Source organism: Triturus cristatus, chromosome 11 (assembly GCF_964204655.1).
Source record: "Triturus cristatus chromosome 11, aTriCri1.1, whole genome shotgun sequence".
In the NCBI taxonomy this organism is placed as follows: domain Eukaryota; kingdom Metazoa; phylum Chordata; class Amphibia; order Caudata; family Salamandridae; genus Triturus; species Triturus cristatus.
This window is the reverse complement of record NC_140594.1, coordinates 67,299,802-67,320,534: the sequence shown is the minus strand read 5'-3', so window position 1 is coordinate 67,320,534 and position 20,733 is coordinate 67,299,802.

The window sequence follows — 20,733 nt, the reverse complement described above, 5'->3', positions numbered from 1 at the left end:
AGCTTGTGAAATTGGGAAAGATCTGAGAGTGACTGTGATGACTGATAGTCAGTATGGATTTGGAGTTGTGCATGATTTTGGCCAGCTTTGGCTGCAGAGAGGTTTCTTGACGTCGAGTGGGACTCCAATAAAGAATGCTGAAGTGATTGGGAAATTACTTGAGGCGATACAGCTGCCTAAAGAATTAGCAGTTGTGAAATGTGCTGCTCATGGACAAGGAGATGATTTTGTAACTGTTGGAAACAGATATGCAAATGACATTGCTCAGTATTGTGCGAAAAATAATCAATCGATTAATCGGGAACGAGAAGGGGAAATGTCTTTTTGTTCTGTGATGTTTACTAATGTCCTAGAAACGTGGGATGAAGTGAAACAGTTGCAGGATGAGGCAGGAAAGGAAGAAAAGAAAGACTGGATTAAGGCAGGTTGTGCCCCAAGAGAAACAGACCATGTTTGGGTCTATAGGGATGGCAGACCAGTCATGCCAAATTCCATGTTGTCGACAATGGCAAGGATGTATCATGGCCAGGGACATTTGGGAAGGGATGCGATGATCAGGTCTTTTAAACAGACTTGGTACAATGCAAAGTTCAGGACAATTGCAGAGAGCATCTGTCAAAGATGTTTGATTTGCCAGCAATTTAACACTGGGGAAAAGACAGTGGTGAGTCTGGGAACAATAGGCAGAGAAGGTGGTCCTTTCACGAGAATGCAGATTGATTTCATTGAAATGCCCCAAGTGAACAGATTGAGGTATGTTCTAGTGGTAGTCTGTTTGTTCTCAAGATGGGTGGAGGCCTATCCGACTAGGAGAAATGATGGAATAACAGTGGCAAAGTTACTGTTAAGAGAGTTGATTCCTAGGTACGGGTTTCCAGTAACGATTGAGTTTGATAGAGGTGGACACTTCTATAATGAGCTCATGAGTTTGATTTGTGAAGCATTGGGCATACAGCAGAAGCTACATTGTGCTTACAGACCAGAGGCTTCTGGTGTGGTGGAGCAGATGAATGGCACGATCAAGAACAGGATTGGTAAGATGTGTTTAGCCACTGGAATGAAATGGCCGGATGTCTTGCCTCTAGTGCTAATGACTATTAGATCTACTCCAGATAGAACTACTGGTTTAAGTCCACACGAAATCTTGATGGGACGTGCAATGTGTCATGCATTTGTACCTGTCAATAAGTTGATGACAATAACTGATGACATGATTTTGGATTATTGTAAAGGCCTGGCTGACGCAGTTCATTCTGTGTTTCACCAGGTTGGAGAAGAAGCTACCACACTTGAGAAGAAGCAAGCTCATGATCTGAGTCCAGGGGACTGGGTGAGGATTAAAGTGCACAGAAGAAGAAATTGCTTGGTTCCAAGGTGGGGAAGGCCGAGACAAGTCATTCTGACTACGACAACTGCAGTGAAGTGTGCTGGTGTGAAAAACTGGGTACATGCGAGTCATACTCTGAGAGTTCAAAACCCAAAAGAAGGGACTGGTAAGGAGTATTTTGAAGAGTCAGATTCCAGTGGTGATGAAGACACAGAATCAGTGAGAAAGAATCAAAGTTCAGAAAAAGAAGCAGGAATGGCTTCAAAAGAACCATTGAGAGTTTCAGAAGGGAGATCAGATTCTGTAAGAGAGCCTGAAGTTCCAAAAAGCAGTGGAGGGAAAAGAAGAGAAAAGAGCAATTTCACAGAGACTACTCCTGAATCAGAAGAGGAGATTGAGATTGAAGAACCACTTGAGCTTACACCTGAAGAAGTAGGGTCAGAAGAAGATAGAGAGGGACAGATTGCGGAAGACCCCCGAGGAGGTGTAGGGAACATTCTTGACAAGCTAGGTGAAGGGACAAGTAAACAGTAAGAAGATTGCGTGTCGGAGACCTGAGGAGGGACAGAAATAGGGAAGTCTCAAATAGTGGTGAAAAAGACTGTGGAGCGAAAGAAAACTGCTGAAGAGCAAGAGGCATTTGAAACAGAATCGGATGAAAGTGAGAATGAGAAATCAGAGGGTCGAGTTCTGAGAAAGAGAACTTGGATTGGAGAGAGAAATAATAAAGAAATAAGGCCGAAAAAGGTTATAAGAGGAGATCTTTGGCCTAACAACAGAATAAAGAAGCTGAGATACAGACTGATAAGAGCAAATACCTCGAAAGCTGAACAAGTGAATGAGGTATCGAGTCAGAATCCAGCAAAAGGTGAAAAGAGAAAAGAGTCAAAAGAACCAGAGGAGATCAAGAGGATAAGAAAACCTAACCAGAAGTATAGGTCGCCGGAATGGACGTACGTGGCACTGTCTGAAGGTGAAGAGGCAGAAAGTCAGGGAAATCCAGAGGAGGCTATACGTGAAATGGTTGAGGAAGGTACAGGTGAAATCCTGAAAGTAATCTTGACTGACATTGGAGAAAAGTCGGATACTGAGGATGATGTTGGAGATCTAATACAATTTGATGTCGAAGAAGTTGAAGTGAAGAATGACAAGTATCCAAATTGAGTGAATAGAAGAATTCACTTGGATTGAGTGAATAGAAGAATTCACTTGGAGAAAAGTGAAAAGAAGAAAGTCTGAAAATTAATTGTTGAAAAATCCAGAGTTCAAGAAATTTCAGTAGTGGAGTAGTAGAGGCTAAGTCAAAAGACAAGGTCAAAGTAGTAAAATGGCTAACATAGAGAATAACCGAAGTAGATGTGCCTTTTTGAAAAGATGGTGTAGAATGTGCTGTTGCTGTACTGCATTATTGATGCTACTATGGGGTGTTTTAGCTTTATTAGTTACTTTTAGAGTTACAATAGGTACATTTGAGATACATGCAGAGAATGAGACTAATGTAGGGAAAATTTCACAAAAAGAAGTTCCAACTAGAGTTAGTAATACTTACATACATAAAGATAGGTCAATTAATGATTTTTCTAGTAATGTTTTTTCAAAATTGCTATATGAATATGTGAAGACAATGGAAGTTAGGGATTGCTACGTATGTATGCAGTTACCTGCATCCGTTTCAGAGGGTGTTACTTATCACCATTTACCAGCTACGTATGGAATTTCATGTAGTGTATTGAGTAGTGTTTTTTATTTGTTAGGGAAAATAGATTATGAGATGTCTAACAAAGATAGTATTTTTGGGCACTTGCCTATGAACAAAAAGCTGAATCCAGCTAAAGAAGCTAACATTTTTGGTGAGATTTTTATTGAGAAGGAAGAATTAACATTAGATTACATTTTTAAGAATAATTTAACTTGCAGTCTGAAAGAAGAGGAGAAAGCTTTTCTAAACATGGTAGAGGAAAGGAGAATGAGCATGCATGAAAAGGCAGGGAAATACAAAGTGAGTGAGACAATTTGGGACATTGAGATGGGAAAAGAATTGAGAAATGGAGCTAGTCCAACTTTAGCTTTAGATGCACCACAGAAGGGTAAGCTGTGCATTACAAGAAGGAAATCCCAATATGATACATATTTTGTTGGGACTAGTGAGTGTCATGATACATACTTCATTGCAACAGGATGGGGTTTCAGAGGTGGAGAAGATCCAGTTTTCCCAGGAGTGTATTATGTTTGTGGGAACAAGGCTTATTACAAGTTGCCTGACCATTGGTATGGCACGTGTTATGTGGGCCTGGTCTTTCCAAAGATTTTTCATATAGATAAAATAGAAGATGTAGAACATATTAATTTACTAACACGTTTTAAGAGAGAAACTTGGTCAGAAATAGCGGGTGACATTTTTGGAGCTTTAATTCCAGCAGTGGGAATTTCTCTGAATGCTTATGGAATTCGGAAACTGTCAACAGTGGTGGATCGCTTATCGACAAATACCGCTGGAGGGTTTCTTTTGGTGAATACGGAATTGATTGCCGTACGTGCCATGTCTATGCAAAATCGACTTGCCCTTGATATTCTATTGGCCAAGGAGGGTGGAGTTTGTGGAATGCTGAAGGTTCAACATTGTTGCACTTACATTCCAGACGAAAGTAAAGACCTGAAGGTCTATATTAAAAATATTACTGATTTGCATGAAGAATTAGTACCACTAGAAGCTGAGAGTATTTCGACTAAAATAGCTAATAAAATAGTTGCTGTTAAGAATTTTATTGCAAAAATAGGTAGTACTATTATAGGTAAGATATTGTTGCTTTATTGATACTAAGATTGGTGTGTGTGTGTTGTAAAAACAGGGGAGGTAAAAAGAAATTAATTAAAAGAAATAATGAAAAGAGAAATAAAAGGTTGAAAAGAGAACCACAAGAAATAGAATTAGAAGAATTGAGGGAGAGTGTTTATTTGGAAACAAAGAGGGATGATGAAAGGAAGTCTGGTGTCTAGTGTTGTGAAAAAGAAAAAGACATTTCCAGTTTCTCCTAAAAATTGGGACTAAATTTTACTAAATTTTTTTTTTGGGTTGTTTATTTGGTGATAAAATCACCAAAGGGGGGATTGCTGGAGCAGAGTTTTCTGTTGAAAATTTATTGGGTTTTTAAAGCTCTGGTTTGTCTATTGTTGAGAAAATTAAAATTATTAATTTGTAATTACTAATTATTTGTTTTGTGTAAATGTTCTGATTAATCAATACGTACTAATAAGAGAAAACTATACGTGGGGATGCGTTCGTGTGCTTACTAATAATGTGCATGTTCATTAAATAAATGTTGCTGAGTGCTGTTTATTTTAAAGCACAAAACGTTTTTTAAATGTCGTGTACTAATGCTTTTCTTATGTTGCAAAGGCTAGATAATTACATACACATAAGGGTATTAGTGGGGTTAACACTGTTTAATCACTATGCTGTGGTAACGTTGTTTTTTTGTCTCTTTTAATTAAGATGGTACGTTTTGGCATAGTGAAAGATGGCTGCCATTTAAAGCCTGCGTTTGGGTAGTCGATTTGTGATGAGAAGGCCTTGCTGAACCTGGTCGAGAGTCATCTGACCACAGTCTTCGCCTGGTTTAGAAATTTTCCGTGAGGACAGCAGCTCTGGGCGAACATCCAAGTGCATCTGAGTGTCCTTGGAGGACAAAGGAGCCACAATGAACTTTGTGATTATAGCAGTGGCTTCGATGATGATTCTAAGGAAGTACATTTCAAAAAAGAAACATTTGCAAATTTGAGTCCTCTTCTTCCGTCTTTTTATTTTTGTGATTTTTCTGAGCGGAGATTTTCCAAATGTAGCGATGCTACATCCTTTCCTTCTCGCTCTGCTCAGTGGTTCAGCGGACGTTTTAAACATTTTATGTTGCCTTCTTTTGTTAAATTCATTATAAATATTGTTAGCCTAGAGAGGGTCTATGCCACTTCTTCCCAAACCTTCGTTGGTGAGGATCGATGCTGTGAGGACGGCAACTCGGGAGACTTCTACTGAGAGACCTGTCCTGACCCATTTTGACATTTAGCTAGAATAGGTAATTATGAGAATAATGATTTTGCTTTTGAATTGATTTTCCATTTGAACTAATTTTTAGATAAAGTACCATTATTTTAAAATACAGTGTTGGTGATTATTTCTTGTCAATTATTGAGTACTCTATTTTGATTATTGTTGTGTAGATTGTTGTTTAAATCATGACTCAAGACAGTACCAATTAGGTCTTATCGACCTTGATGCAGATGCAGGGTGTTTAGAAGAGTTTTCTTTTCACAGGTTTAGTGGTAATAGAGTAATTGAGTGTATGTTAGTGAAATGGGCCCAAGTGTATGGTGAGTGCATGTGCGTGTAACTGTGAATTTACTCTATCCGTGGAAGTAAGGAGGATTTATATACCCTCATCTGGATCACGAGCTCCGGCTCGAAGGGGGCCTCAGTCGCGGTGCTCAGGGGGACGGTGCAGACGTACGGTGCGCTGGCTCTTAGTTGCGGCGTTCGAGCCGTACCTTCGAGGATGGCGCCTTGGTTCTCGGCGTGATGCAAAGCCGGTAACACGCTCCGGTGGGGGGCCATGAACCAACCACTCTAGGAGCCACAGCCTGCCCTCAGCAAGGGTAGGGGGGCACGCAAAGTGGCACGATGCAGAGAGGCAAATCAGGTGTCACGAAGTCCTTCCTTTGCGTTGCGAGCTATGGCTCGGGGGCCTTAGTCACGGTGCTTGGGCCGGGCAGGGGGGCACAGGCTTGCGAAACTACGCGCCGGGTTGGGAGGCGCACACTTCTCTCGGCGTCAGCTTCACGGGGAGAACGGCGGTTCTCAAAGGAGGGGAAGTCCACTGGTCCTGGGACTTCGTTCAGGGGGCAAGCTCAGCACAAGCCCTTGGAGACCTTAAACAGCACAAGTTGAAGCAAAGTTCATCAGCAATATTTCTCCTCTCCTTCAGCAGCAAGGCAACCACTGTAGGCCAATCCTCCAGGTCAGGGACAGTATTCCTCCGACAGCTTTCCCGGTTCCTTCTCCTCAGGCAGAGGTTCGTCTTGTAGCAGGATCTGATTTCTTAGGAGCAGGGATCCTACATTTATACTACATTTCTTTTGTTCTCCCAGGCCAGGGGGGGCCCTTGCCTAGTTCAGTCCAGTTCTGGAGCACTTTGTTTACGTGATGCAGGCTTCTTCATTCAGGGTGCAGGGCAAAGTCATCAGACGCTCCACAGGGAGCGGAGCCGGCATTGTGGTGGCAGAGCACAGTCCTATTCAGAGCCCAGGTGCGCTCCTCCCACCCATCTACCTGTCAATCGTCCTATTCTCCACCAGGCTACCTAGCCCTGCCCATCTGGGTTTCCCCAGCCCTGTCACTCACGCGAGCCAGACAGCAGATACACATCGCGCACAGGCGGACTGAAATGGTTCGGCAAGCAAACACCAGCTTTCTAAAAGCGTCATTTGCAAACGCGGAATATTAAAATAAACCTTACTAAAAGGTGTACCTTATTATTCTGAGTTTAGGCATACTAAACCCGATCTTCTACCATGTTCCCTGGGCCTGTTAGGATCATAGGATGTAACAATCTTAACAGCCCATTCTGGCCTATGAGAACAGGGTAGCCTTACAAAAGTGAAAAACGAAAATGGCTGTAATTCACTATTAGGACATGCCACACACATCAGGGCTTGTCCTACCTTATGCTTACAATGCACCCTGCCCTGGGGCCTACCATAGGGGTGACTAATATGAAGTTAAGGGAAGGTTTTAGGGACTGGCATGTGTGTGCACTTGCCCAGTCAGCATGTCAGTACCAGACTGCACGCAGGTTCTGCAATGGCAGACCTTAGATACATTTTACCAGGCCGCTTCTGTGGGTGGCACAACCAGTGCTGCGAGCCCACCAGCGGTATTTGTATTTACACGCCCTGGCACTCCTGGTGCACTTTACTGGGGTCTGATAGTAAACCAAATAAGCCAATCATGGAATCCAACTAACATATACATTTTACATAGGGAGCACTTGCACTGTGGCACTGGTTGGCAGTGGCACAGTGCTCTGAGCGGCCAACACCATAAAAACACATGAGGCACAGCGACAAAAAGTGGAAGGGAGACTCACGCCAAGGTGCCAGGTCTAACACAAAGCATATGTTCCCGAGAAACGGTGGGAGAGAAGAATCGCCACCTCCCCTTTCTTCCCTCTCTCAGAGGACCAGTACTGTCATGGAAATGTCCTAGAATGCATCCTTTGGGTGTCCTGTGCTATAAGGTGCATTTCTTGATGCAGGCAGATGTCGCTTTGAGAATTCTACAGAAGGGAGAGTATCGCCGCTCTTTTAATGGGGTTATTAAGCCCCTTGACGTTTACGCTAAGTAGTTTGACTCCCATAGAAAAGAGAACCTGGGAAGCAGCGCTGACGTAGGCGGGCGAGCCTAGGAGATAGATGGACGGGCATAATGAGCTCAGGGGGAGGGAAGACCTCAGTGAACGCAAGCGCCATCCTAATTCTAAACCTGTACCTACAGAAGGAGAGCCCCAGAACGAAACCCATGCCCCAAAACCCAAAAAATAAAAGAACAGTGCACCAACTGGTCATAGAGTCTTCCTTAATAGGAAAGTCTGGGTCCAGCGGGGGAGTCACTACGATGGGGTGCCGCCCATACAACATTGGGCCGGGCCTCCGTCCCTACCCGTTATTATTACTATTATTATTAGCAACACTTGTAAAGCACAGTTAACACCCTACGGGTACCCTGGCGCTGTGATCCGAATGTCTAGCTTAAAGTAGATACAGAAGGAGCGCAGTTACCAGAAAAAAGAGAAAATTAACAGGATGGCAAAGGACATACTCGAGGATAGAGCCAGGTCTTTATCCTTTTTCTGAACTGCAAGAGATCATCCACTTGTCTAATCTCAAGTGGAAGTTTGTTCCAGAGACGTGAGGCTGCCGTGCTAAAGGCCCTGCCTCCTGATTTAGATTTTCTGACTCTGGGCACCTTCACCAGATTAGCTGAGGAGGAACGAAGGGTTCGGGGAGGGGCATACCATGTGAATTTGTCCTGCAGTGATTTGGGTCCAGCGCCATAGAGCTTTAAACACTATGCATAGTGCCTTGAATTATATCCTTTGAGAAATTTGGAGCCAGTGCAACTCTGAGAGTGTCTGAGAGGCAGAGGAGCGACGTGGTCTCATTAGTGCCAACTTAGCAGCCATGGTCTGTATTCTCTGTAGTCTCTCAATCAAGTATCTTGGAGATTCAGAACAGCAGAGCGTTACAGTAATCCAGCCTACTGAGGATAGTGCTTCTAACTATCAATATTCCAGCCTGTTTTGAGAACATCTGGAGGATCTTCCGAAATGCTCTAATCAAAGAAAAACAGCTCCCAGCTGTTTTATTCACATAATTTTCAAGAGTCAGTCTACTATCGAACATAACTCACAGGTTACGTACCATATTGCTCGGAACCAGTAAGGGAAGGTGTGGGAATGGGCCAGAAATCAGACGGGAGTATTTAGGGAATTCTACCTACTGCACAATGCAGGACCTCTGTCTTGCCGGCATTGAATTGAAGAGAATTCTCTCTAAGCCAAAGTGCTGTGTCCCGCAGACAAGCATGAAACTCCTCCAGAGATACAGATTGATCTCCTTCTAGAGACAGAATAAGTTGAGTGTCATCTGCGTAGTTCACAAGATTGATATTATGGGCCCTTATAACAGCAAGTAAAGGGCTCATATAGATGTTAAATATTATTGGACTGATTGCAGATCCTTGTGGGACACCGTGCAAAATATTAGAAAACTTGGACCGAAAAGGGGGAGGGCTGCTGCCTGTTGTCTGTTAGATAGATACGATTGAAACCACTTCAGGACAGTACCCACAACCCCAACCTCTTCAAGCCTGGACAGAAGGACCTCATAGTTTACCGTATCGAATGCGGCAGAGAGGTCAAGAAGAATCAGTATAGCTACTGTCCCCTATCTACTCGCATTCGTAGATCGTCCATAATGGTCACCAGGGCGGTCTCCGTTCTATGGCCAGGACGGAAGCCGTATTGCACATCGTCCAGAATGTTGTTAGTCTCTAAAAGCTGGGAGAGTGATTTACTGACTAATCGTTCCAGGATTTTAACTGGGTATGGTAGAAGAGAAATAGGTCTGTAGCTTTTAGGACAGGCGGGGTCAAGTGATGCTTTTTTCAAAAGGGGTGTCACCACCGCCTGTTTCCAACAGGTCGGCACAGACCCACTAGTCAGGGATTGACTACAGATTTGCCGAAGTATCGGAAAGAGTTCAGAAGCCAATTCCTTCCAGATTTTGCTCCAAAGGGGATCCTGAAGAGATACCCTAGGCCATTTTATTGAACTCTTCCACAGAGAGTGTATCGAAGTGGTCTAGGGTGTATGATTTATCCACCCCTACCCGTCTCACTCTCATTGCAGGCAGTAATTTCTTAGGCGTTTTACCCGTTTTGAGTCCATCAATTATATTACTAATCTTGTCCTCAAAAAAGGTTGCTAGACTGTCACATAATTCCTGGCTAGACAGAATCTCGTTTTTTGAACAGTTCGGTTTGACCATATCATCTACTAACTTAAAGACACTTCTAGTACTATTTTGTGCCTTTAGAATGGTATCCGCAAAATATTTTTTTTCGCTACAAAGATTTCTTTTTTATATACTTAGCTATTGCCACCCTCCAGATGATTTTATCTTCATCTGCATCTTCCGTTCGCCATTTCCTTTCTGCTTGATTACAGCCCATTTTCAGGTGTTTCAATTTTTCATTAAACCATGGGGTTGACGGTCTGCCTATTTTTTTATGACTTTTTACCGGAACAATCTGGTCCAATCTAGTATTTATTTGTTCACAAAATGCTGCATAGTTCTCTTCCACCTGCTTGTTTACATCACAACCCTCGTTATTCAAAAATATTGGAGATATCATTGCCTTTTTCAGGAGTCCCTTCCAATCCCTACTTTGAAAGTTTCTAGCTTCCCTAATGATTGGTTTATTCATCCTGGGGTTGTATAGCTGAAAAGCAATCAGATGATGGTCCAACCAGCACACCGGTAGGACATCCACTGTTCCCATTGTCTTCTCATCAGAGAACACTAGGTCCAACGTATGTTCCCCCTTATGTGTAGGCTCAGTAACCCATTGTTGTAGGTTTAAATTCCCACAGGATTGAATAAGATTATTATAGCCCGAGTACAGGTTTCCATTGGGCCATCAGTTAAAATCCCCCACAATAAGCAATCCCACAATAAGCAATCTGGAGTGGGTCAATGCCAAATTACTCATGGCTTCAATCAACCCCTGTTGTAGTTGAGGGCTAGCTGTCCCAGAAGGTCTGTAACAGACTATGCCGGTCAATAATTGTCCCTTAGAATCCTTTATGGAAAATCCCAAGAGTTCAATGCCCTCTAACTCATCAATATCAAAAGGGGCGAAGTCCCATACTTCTTTAACCCCCACTCCACCTCCTCTACCACTGGTTCGAGGCTTATGGAAGACTTTATAGCCAGGTGGGCAAGCTAATCCCGGTTCCATATCAGATCCAGGGTGTGCCCACGTTTCTGTCATGAACAGCGCATCTAATTCATGGGTTCCTATTAACAGTTGGGTTTCCAGGTGGTGCTTAGGCAAATTAAGCAAACCACATCTGAGACTACCTATTCTCACAAAATCAGATTCAGACCCTACAGTCTCTTCTAGCTTAAACCTGCCCATCCTACCCCCGATTCCCTAATCTCAAGTAGCTGTTCCTTGGTATAACAATACCTCATATTTCCAGCTCCAAACTTTCCCAATCGAGTAGCATGGCTGGCACTGTGCCCGGTCGGTGCGAGGACGGGCGCAGACGGGCTTGCCTTTGGCATGCTAGAACATTAACCTCCAGGTATGGCGGGTCCACTTTGACAGACGGACACCGCAGAGTCAAGAGAACCAGTAGGAGTACTTCTATTTTTAAAAATGCAGTCCAAAATATGCGAGCAATGTTAAGAACAATTAAAAATAATTTCCATGAGAGAGAAGGTTTACAAAAGTAAAGTGCAACGTGCAGCAGCCAACAGTATCCACACACAAACTAGACACCTCGTAACACCGTGCATCAACCACTCTCCTGTTCGTGTGTAGGACCTCAGGAGGTGGCGTCCGCGCCTTGCGGGTCTCCTCCAGAGAGGGAGCGCAGCACCTCAGAACGCTCCCTCACCATGGCCACTGGATCTGGACAGTGGGATGCGGCCGACAGGCCACGCCTGTGGCCTGTGGCCACTTCCCCTATGAGGCTCCTCGTCTGTAGATGCTCGTCGAGAAGGGGAGTCCTGTGGTGCAATCCTGAGGGTTTTGTAGGCCTTGGCGAGGGAACGTAGATGCATGGCCTTACCATTCAGTTGAAAGATGAGGCGGAATTGATGACCCCACGAATAGGAGATTCCATGGGAGTGGAGGTGACTCGTGATCGGGCGTAAATCTTTCCTTTTCTGCAGTGTGGACGCTGCCAGATCCTGGAATAGTTGGAGGGGGTGCCCACGGAATTGGAGCTTTGAAGTGGCCCGAGCTGCTCTAAGGATCGCTTCCTTTTCGGTGGAGTTGTGGACACACACCAGGATGTCCGCCGGTGGGCGGGGCAGCGCCCTAGGAGGGCCACCTCTGTGAAATCTGTCCAGTTTGACGTTCTTGGTCACCCAGGACACTTACAAACAGCTCCTGAACATAGCCCTCCAGGTCCGCTCCCTCATCTCCCATAGGGGCCCCTACTGATGCGTATGTTGTTTCTCCGGGACCTGTTCTCCAGGTCCTCGGTGTGGGCCTGCAAGTCAAGCTGTTGGTCCTGCAGGCATATGATTTCTTGCTGCAGTGCTTCGATTTCAGCGTCCTTGGATAGCGATTCCTCCTCCAACACCGCTACTCTCTCCCACGTCATCGATATCCCGACGCGCGTCTCTGATTTCCGCTGCGAGGTCTTTTTTAACCATCTGGAGGTCTTCATGGAGCGATGCAAAGAGGGCTTCAAGAAATTCGTGGGTTACTCCTACGTCTCCTCCCTCTGCGCCACTCGACAGTTTAGGGGCCTCCACAGCGGGAGCTTCCTGGTGGGCATCTGTCGAACCCCTGAGCAACAGATCTCTCACTGACCTGTCTTTTTTGGTCTTGGTGGTCGCCATAGTTCTGCTCCTTCAATGTAAGGAAGGTAGCAAGTAGGAGGTGACAGCAAGGAGCGATGAGGCAATGTCATCCGTGGCCTCGTTAGGCACTATGTGTTGGTCCAGGCAAGCCCAATCTGCTCGCAGCGGGCATGAACAGAAGTCTTGAAGATTATTGCCTCTACTCCACCAGATCTAGTTGGGGTGAACAGAAGTCTTGAAGATTATTGCCTCTCCTCCACCAGATCTAACTTCAGTGAACAGAAGTCTAGAAGATTATTGCCTCTCCTCCACCATATCTAACTGCGGTGAACAGAAGTCTAAAAGATTATTGCCTCTCCTGCACTAGATCTAGCTGCGGTGAACAGAAGTCTTGAAGATTATTGCCTCTACTCCACCAGATCTAGTTGCGGTGAACAGAAGTCTTGAAGATTATTGCCTCTCCTCCACCAGCTCCAGCTGCGGTGAACAGAAGTCTTGAAGATTATTGCCTCTCCTCCACCAGCTCTAGCTGCGGTGAACAGAAGTCTTGAAGATTATTTCCTCTCCTCCACCAGATCTAGCTGCGGTGAACAGAAGTCTTGAAGATTATTGCCTCTCCTCCACCAGATCTAGCTGCGGTGAACAGAAGTCTTGAAGATTATTGCCTCTACTCCACCAGATCTAGTTGCGGGGAACAGAAGTCTTGAAGATTATTGCCTCTCCTCCACCAGCTCCAGCTGCGGTGAACAGAAGTCTTGAAGATTATTGCCTCGCCTCCACCGGCTCTAGCTTGGGTGAACAGAAGTCTTGAAGATTATTTCCTCTCCTCCACCAGATCTAGCTGCGGTGAACAGAAGTCTTGAAGATTATTGCCTCTCCTCCACCAGATCTAGCTGCGGTGAACAGAAGTCTTGAAGATTATTGCCTCTACTCCACCAGATCTAGCTGCGGTGAACAGAAGTCTTGAAGATTATTGCCTCTACTCCACCAGATCTAGCTGCAGTGAACAGAAGTTTTGAAGATTATTGCCTCTCCTCCACCAGATCTAGCTGCGGTGAACAGAAGTCTTGAAGATTATTGCCTCTCCTCCACCAGATCTAGCTGCGGTGAACAGAAGTCTTGAAGATTATTGCCTCTCCTCCACCAGATCTAGCTGCGGTGAACAGAAGTCTTGAAGATTATTGCCTCTACTCCACCAGATCTAGCTGCAGTGAACAGAAGTCTTGAAGATTATTGCCTCTCCTCCACCAGATCTAGCTGCGGTGAACAGAAGTCTTGAAGATTATTGCCTCTCCTCCACAATATCTAGCCTCATCCAGCAGCACTAGCCTCATGATCGCAGTAAAGCAGGGAGTAGTCGTTGAATAATAAGGCCCATGACTTACTCCAATTTGTCCTTTCAGCAAAGTTTAAAAGATGGACGTTGTGGTAGACGATGGTGTCAGTGACCCCCAGTCAGTGTTTCGCAGTTGATTCACGTTTATATAAGAAGACACAAAAGCGAAGCATTGACACTTTCAGTGGAAGGAGTACAGGTGTAACCAGCAGCTAGCAACCTATGAATAAGACTTTTGTGCTCAACATTCTTCAGGCTAAGAAATGAAATGGTCTCTGTTTAGAGATAAGAGGAAGAGGTGATTGCAGGAAATGTAGGGTCTTTAGGACTGTCCCAGTTCTAGTCCATGAGAGGTGAAATCCTCCAAGTTATAAAAGAAAGCTTTGTTAGCAAGGAAATTTGGTGAAGTTACCTTCCTTCCTCAAATTGATGCAAGAGAAAGATCAGGGTAGGTGCTTAACGGGGTTTAATCTTTCTAAGAGAGGAACAGGAGATAGAAAGGGTGGAGGGGATGGGATTGTTAGTCTCACGAGGAGAGAGTACTGATGAGGGAGTAAAATAATCAAATCTGAAGAACAATGAGGAAATAGTGCTTCAACTTAAGAAGGGGAGAGTTAGAATTAGAGGAAGAAAAAGATCAAAGATGGGGAAGGGGTGAAACGGGAGACAAGGACGGGGAATAAGATTGGAAGATAAGAGGCAGAAAGTCCAAGGTGAGAAAAAAAACACTCTTGGAGAGCAGGAGTGGAAACATTGGAGGTGAAATGAGAAGAGTTGACACTCTTAGAAATGTGAGTGAGAAGGTAATGTGTGACCCAAAAATGTAGATGAGTTTTCATTCATTCTCTTGGGTGAGAGATGCAGTAAGGAGAGGGAAAAAAGAAGTGGAGAAGCAGGATCTTTCTAACAGTGAAGAAAAGACAGGAATTGGAGTTCAAATTGCATTGCACTATAATCAGTGGATTTAATTAAAAGCTTGTTTGCATGTAAGATTGAGATCTTTGGGTGGTCCATAATGAGGGAAGAGAGATAGTTTACAGCTACACTGGATCTTTCAGTTACGAGATAAATTGATCTCCTTTAAGAAGATTTCTATCCAGAGGGTGGCGGTGTGTTCTGCAGGCCTCCATCTGGCAGCCACTCTTGGCCAAGGCAACAGCATGGCTATGATGACACGCCAGGGGTACAAATACAACATAACAAACCCATTTGGAGGAACTCTTCATTGTGGCAGTGAAATAATGAGATTTTAATGCAATCACTCAATTCGGTGACATGGGGAACACAGGACGAGAACTCTTTCTCTTAGTCACTAGACCACATCTCGACAATATAAATCATATCTCCTATTCCAATATGTGTTGGGAAGAAGTAACCCAAGGCAGTTGGGGGAAGGGTAACTTAACCCTTAAATTAACCCACAGTGGGCAAATGTTGAATAATGCCTCCCCACACCCCTCATTTACACTGTTACATGGGCCAGGCTGGGGGAGCACAAACTGTTCACCATCACTGAACGCGCTCTGCAGCCTTATCTCGGTAAGGTGTAAAAATGTAATAGAGCAAAGGGCTGTAAAATAAACCTTGAACAGTAAAGTTTACAAGACATGCCTGGAGGAGGGAAAAGAGTTGAAATCAATGAAGCTGAAGCAAAATGTGTAATTGGAAAACGAGAACATTTACGGCACATTAAAAGAGGTTATTTTCGTTTAATGTCTCAGGAGCAAAGCAGGAATCGAAATAAAATATTTTTTTGTAATCAAACCTCGAATTTCCTCAGTAGATGCATGTGATGACAAAGGCGCACTACTGGTGTGTCCAAGTCTTTGCACACCATTTTGTCTAAATTTTACAATATGACTTAAATTACATTGAATACAATTGGACCCTTGTTTTCATGGTTTTAAATGGCAACGGAGAAGGTCTTAGTTTTTGGAGCCAGATGTACTAAACACTGGTCGCAAAACACCAGTCGCAATTTGCAACTAATAGTTTTTCAACCAATGTGGTATTTTGTGAATCAAATGATGTACTAGTAGGTCTGTTAACAAAATATCCAAATGTTCTGGGCCACAATTCGACCTACCTCATGAATATTAATCATGTAGGTCGCAAATTGCAAACCACTATGATTTTCAGCCATCACACAGAGATGGTGGTCTGCTGTGGTCAACAGATTAATTATCATTAAAGTATTGTGCTGTTCTGTAGCTTCACCAATTCCGGTATGAGGTACGTGGACTTTATGGGCCTAATTATGAGTCTGGAGTCTGAGGACCGCCAGACTCACGGGGCGTAGCATTGGGTCCAGCCACCGCTGCACTAGCTCTCCGACCGCCCAATTACAACTAGGACAGTCGGACCGCCTTGGGGCCGGCACAACTACCAGGGAGATCCCTGGCAGTGGTGCGGTGTTCTTGAGGCAGCAATATGCTTGGCAGCACAGCTGCGGTTCTGCCAAGCATATTACGAGTTTCCTCTCTGCCATGGTATTCATGGCAGTTCCTACTCCATGAAAACTGTGGCGGAGAGGAAACAAAGCAGGCCCTACAGGGCCCCCTGTTGCCTCAGGGTCATGGGGTACATGCAGGTGGGCACAACATGTGCCCCCCCTGTGTGCATGCACCCCAGTTTTTTCATGGCATGGACTTTATAGTCCTTGCCGTGCAGGAACTGTTTTGGGTATTCCCATTGCGGTGCCCATTTTCAGCATGGAACCACCAGAAAAAGCCATTCAGACACGAGGAAACTTGTAATCTGGCAGGCGGTCCATACACAGGTTTGTCAGTGGGGAGTGGGCTGCTGGCATGGGGGTCCACTCCTGCACTGCTAAATCAGACCCTAAGTGATCACAGAGAGGGCATCCTTTGTAGGATGCACTGGCTCTCACCCATCGAAGTAGCATGCTTCATTATCGGGACCGACACTACTTTATAGATAATTGCTCTGTTTGGGTAGGATGTGTGTTTGGCCGTGAAAGTCCTCTCCATCCCCACTTTTTGTTGATGAGGTGTCAGCAGACGACCATGTCAGTGGCTGCTGTTAACCCCTTCAGCGCGGCGCGGATTTCCGCGCCACGCTGAAGGTTCCGTGCGCGGGCGGGGCCGTGACGGAGCGGTTCCGTCATGCGCACAGCACGACCGTCGCGCATGACGGAACCGCTCCGTCATGCGCGCCGAAGGGGTTAAAACAAGCAATATGTTTTTAAAAATGCAATCCTCTTTCAACCAACATCATAATCAGGCCTATTGTATTGAAAGTGAACACTTTCAAACTTTGCTAATATGTCTTATCAATTTCGGACTTTCTAAGAATCTTCTTGACCATGTATGAAAGGTTGGGTGGCATTCCTGGGTTGAATCTTTTAATACTGGTTTGCACTGCTGTTTGAATTGCTAACCAAGATCGAAGCAAGTTGATCAGTCTTGCGAACAAAAGGCCAGATGTACGAAACCATTTTGTGACCCACAAAATGGTGTTGGGCAATGGACTAAGTCCCTTCTGTGAGTCATAAAGGTTTTTCTAACTCAGGAGAGATTCTGGGCCAGATATACGAAGATTAGGAATAGTGATTTCCTAAGTGTGATTTCCTGCAAATCGCGGATAGGAAATCACTATTCCTAATGTATGAAACTCCATTGAGTTTCACTAGCAATACCTAATGAGTCAAAAATAGGCCTACGTCCTGCATATTAATGTGGTCGGTCGGATTTGCTGCCATCACAGTGATGGTGGCCTACTGGGTTCAGCATGCCACCATGTCTGTGATTGCTTTTAAATAAAGCTATCTTTTATTTGTTTTTAAATGCAGCAATTTTCCCTTAAATGAAAATGGGAGGCACTATATGTTGGGAGCTATATGCATAAAATTAAAACAGGAAATGCCCCGCAATATCTTCAAGCCCTGGTCTGTCCCTACTTTCCCTCTCGAAACCTCCGCTCCTCCACACAAGGTAAATTTATCACTCCCAAAATCAAACTATCCCGGATGGGCGGAAGGTCCTTTTATCTATCTGGGCTCCTCACTGTGGAACGCACTGCCTACAGCACTACGCAACGAAACTGACTATGTTCAATTCCGCAAATCCTTGAAGACGTGACTTTTTGACAAATAACCTGCTAGCATGTTTTCATCTATGTCTCGGATCTGTTTTCTGCGCCAGGAAACCCTCTTTGGTTAGCTGCTGCGCATTACAAATTTAAGAAATGAATAGATAAATTAGAAAGAAAAAAATTTAATGTTTACGTTTAATTTTTTTAAGTGCAGGCAGCGGTTCGTGGGACTACTGCCTGCACTATAAAATATTTTTTCCACATTCTCAAAAGGGAAGGGATCCCAAAGGGACCGTTTCCGACTTGCGATAGGGTTACCACCATTTTTTAAATGGTGGTTAAATATTACTGTTTTGATTCTGGAATTCGGTCACAAAACAGTAATAAATACCATGAGGATTTGGAATTTGAAGGGAAATCTAAAACACACCTCTTCCAAATACTGAATCACAAATGCAAATTGCAATTCGGTAACAAGCTACTGATTCGCATTTTGCCTTTAGTACATCAGAAAAAACACGATTCCGGTCGCAAATGCCACATTTCTGCAAATCGAGCCGTTTGTGACCACAAAAATGCTTTGTACATCTCAACATGTGAGACTGCTTCCGAATCGCAATTAGAATGGGATGAGAAAGAGGCGCTTCCTACTAATTCCAGTTCACAAAAGTATTTATTAATGGTTTGTGATCATAATTGCAGTCTCAAACCATTGAAAACTTTCTGACACCTAACAGCAGGTGGTAACGGATTCTTAAGTGCGAGGCTGTCCCAGTGAGAAAGCGTTCCCTTTGGAAATCGTGCTGGGCAGCCTGGAGGCAAATAGGAAGTGGGTTAGGGAACCACTGCTTTCTACCCGCCCTCCGATGTTTTTTTAAAATGGAAATATGTTTATTGCAGCTAGAGGGATGGTGTAGGCAGTCCCTTGAAGGTCACCATCCCTACATTTGTAGGCAATTCCAGGTGGTTGCAAAAAGTTATCTAACTAATTAATATTCATTAGGCAGGCTGTTCTTTCACCCCGCTGTGAACAGGCACTCTGCCATGCGACCTCATAGTACATAGAACATACCTGTCAAAATGACAGCTGTTGGGACGAGAAGTCTCCTGCATGTCTCTAGAGAGTGCTTTCCCTGCCCTATGCTCATCTCCAGGCAAGTCACTCAAAAGCTACTGTGTGGCCTAGTGCACCCCTATTTTTCAGAGAGTGGCTACTTCCCTCTCTATCCAGGCTGTGGTAGACTGACAGTGGTGGCAGCAATAAATCTATAGTCGGGAGGGGTGAGTCCCTGGGCACCCTCCTGAACCAAGCCTGTGCAGTCTGCCATGCCTGTGGTCCTGTTGCCTTTGTCTACCTGTGCGTTTGAGAGCCCGTGGGTGTACTGAGAAAGAATGGTGAGCTTAGCCAGTGTGAGGAATGCAAGCTGTTCTGCTGAACATCCCAGCTCCCCCGTGCCCCTCCCCATTTTCTTGGAAAGGCCTGGTGGGCTGGGGTAGACACTCAGCTCTTATCTGGGTTTAGCCTCACTAACTCTGCTAAGAGGACCCTCCCCCACTGGTCAGTGCCTCCGGGTCTGGAGTTAATTAAAATTCTTTTTTAGGGATTTGCACAGGCTGGTACCAGGAAACATGGAGGGTAATAGTGCATGATCTAGCCATGCATTGAACATACCTTGAATGGTTTGTGATTGGAGTTGTATTCAGGATTCGAAAGTAGCAGATCCTCTGATTGGATGAGCCTACCAATCAGAGGTGATAAAAGTCTGGCTTGAGTGGTCAGCTGTTGTTCAAGACTGGTCTATGACTGAAGAGGCGGCCACACCAGGTCCATCTGAAGAAAGCCAGGCGCAACCCACTGTGTGAAGGCAGGAGATAAGGCACTGCTCACTGCGTCTGGAACTTAAGGAAGTTTTCTCTAGGAGGGATGGAGTCTGCTGCCAAGAGTTCAATGAAAATCCAGGGCATCAGCAGCATGGGAAAAGACCAGCTGTTTCTGTGAGACTTGTGGAGCGTGCACTTTTGAACAAGGAAATAGCAGACAGCTGCCCAAGGTGTGGAAAGGAAGCTTACAGCACATCAAAGGAGTTGGTATGGAAAGGAAGCTTGCAGCACATCAAGGAAGCTGGTGTGGAAAGGAAGCTTGCGACACATCAAGGAAGCTGGTGTAGTAAGGAAGCTTGCAGCACATCAAGGGAGCCAGAGAGGGGGAAGCTTGATTCTCGTCCTTGAAGGTGAGATCAAATCCCCTCTAAGCTCCTCCCCTGTGCGAGCCTGTACAAGCAGTGGCTGGGAATAGAGGCCAGTGAAACAGGCCCCCCACCTTTCTTTTTGTGATCTCTGTGGGTATCAGGGTGAACTGGCACTCTGTCCAGTCACTACCCTCCTACAGCTATCCAGTGGCTACTGGACTAGTGGGACTCCAGTAAACTGTGCCAAGACATCAGGCACCTGTGGTCAGATCACTGACACCACTAGAGCGGTGTCCTCACTCACGACGAGAGGGCACTTCTGTTGCTTTGGGTGGGGGTTTTGGGGCAGATCAAGAACATTTGACTTCACATCATATGCTGAAACTATATCCTTTCAATCCAAAGATTGGTATCAAGGCTCTAGCAAATGAGAGCAGCCCTGTGAAACATGGTCTGTAATATACAATGCTAATTGTGTGTTTTCAGGTTAACTGTGTTTTTCTAGTGCTTGGCGTCTAGGCGCTATAATACTGTTTGGGGTCAGAACTCTGGCCCAGAGGGTTGTAGAGACATCTGGTTTTCACTGTTTATCCTAGTTTTATGTGTAGTATAATTAAAACAGTAATGCACTGACTGGACATTGAGTTTATCAGCTGGTGGTACAGTGTGCACTGTAT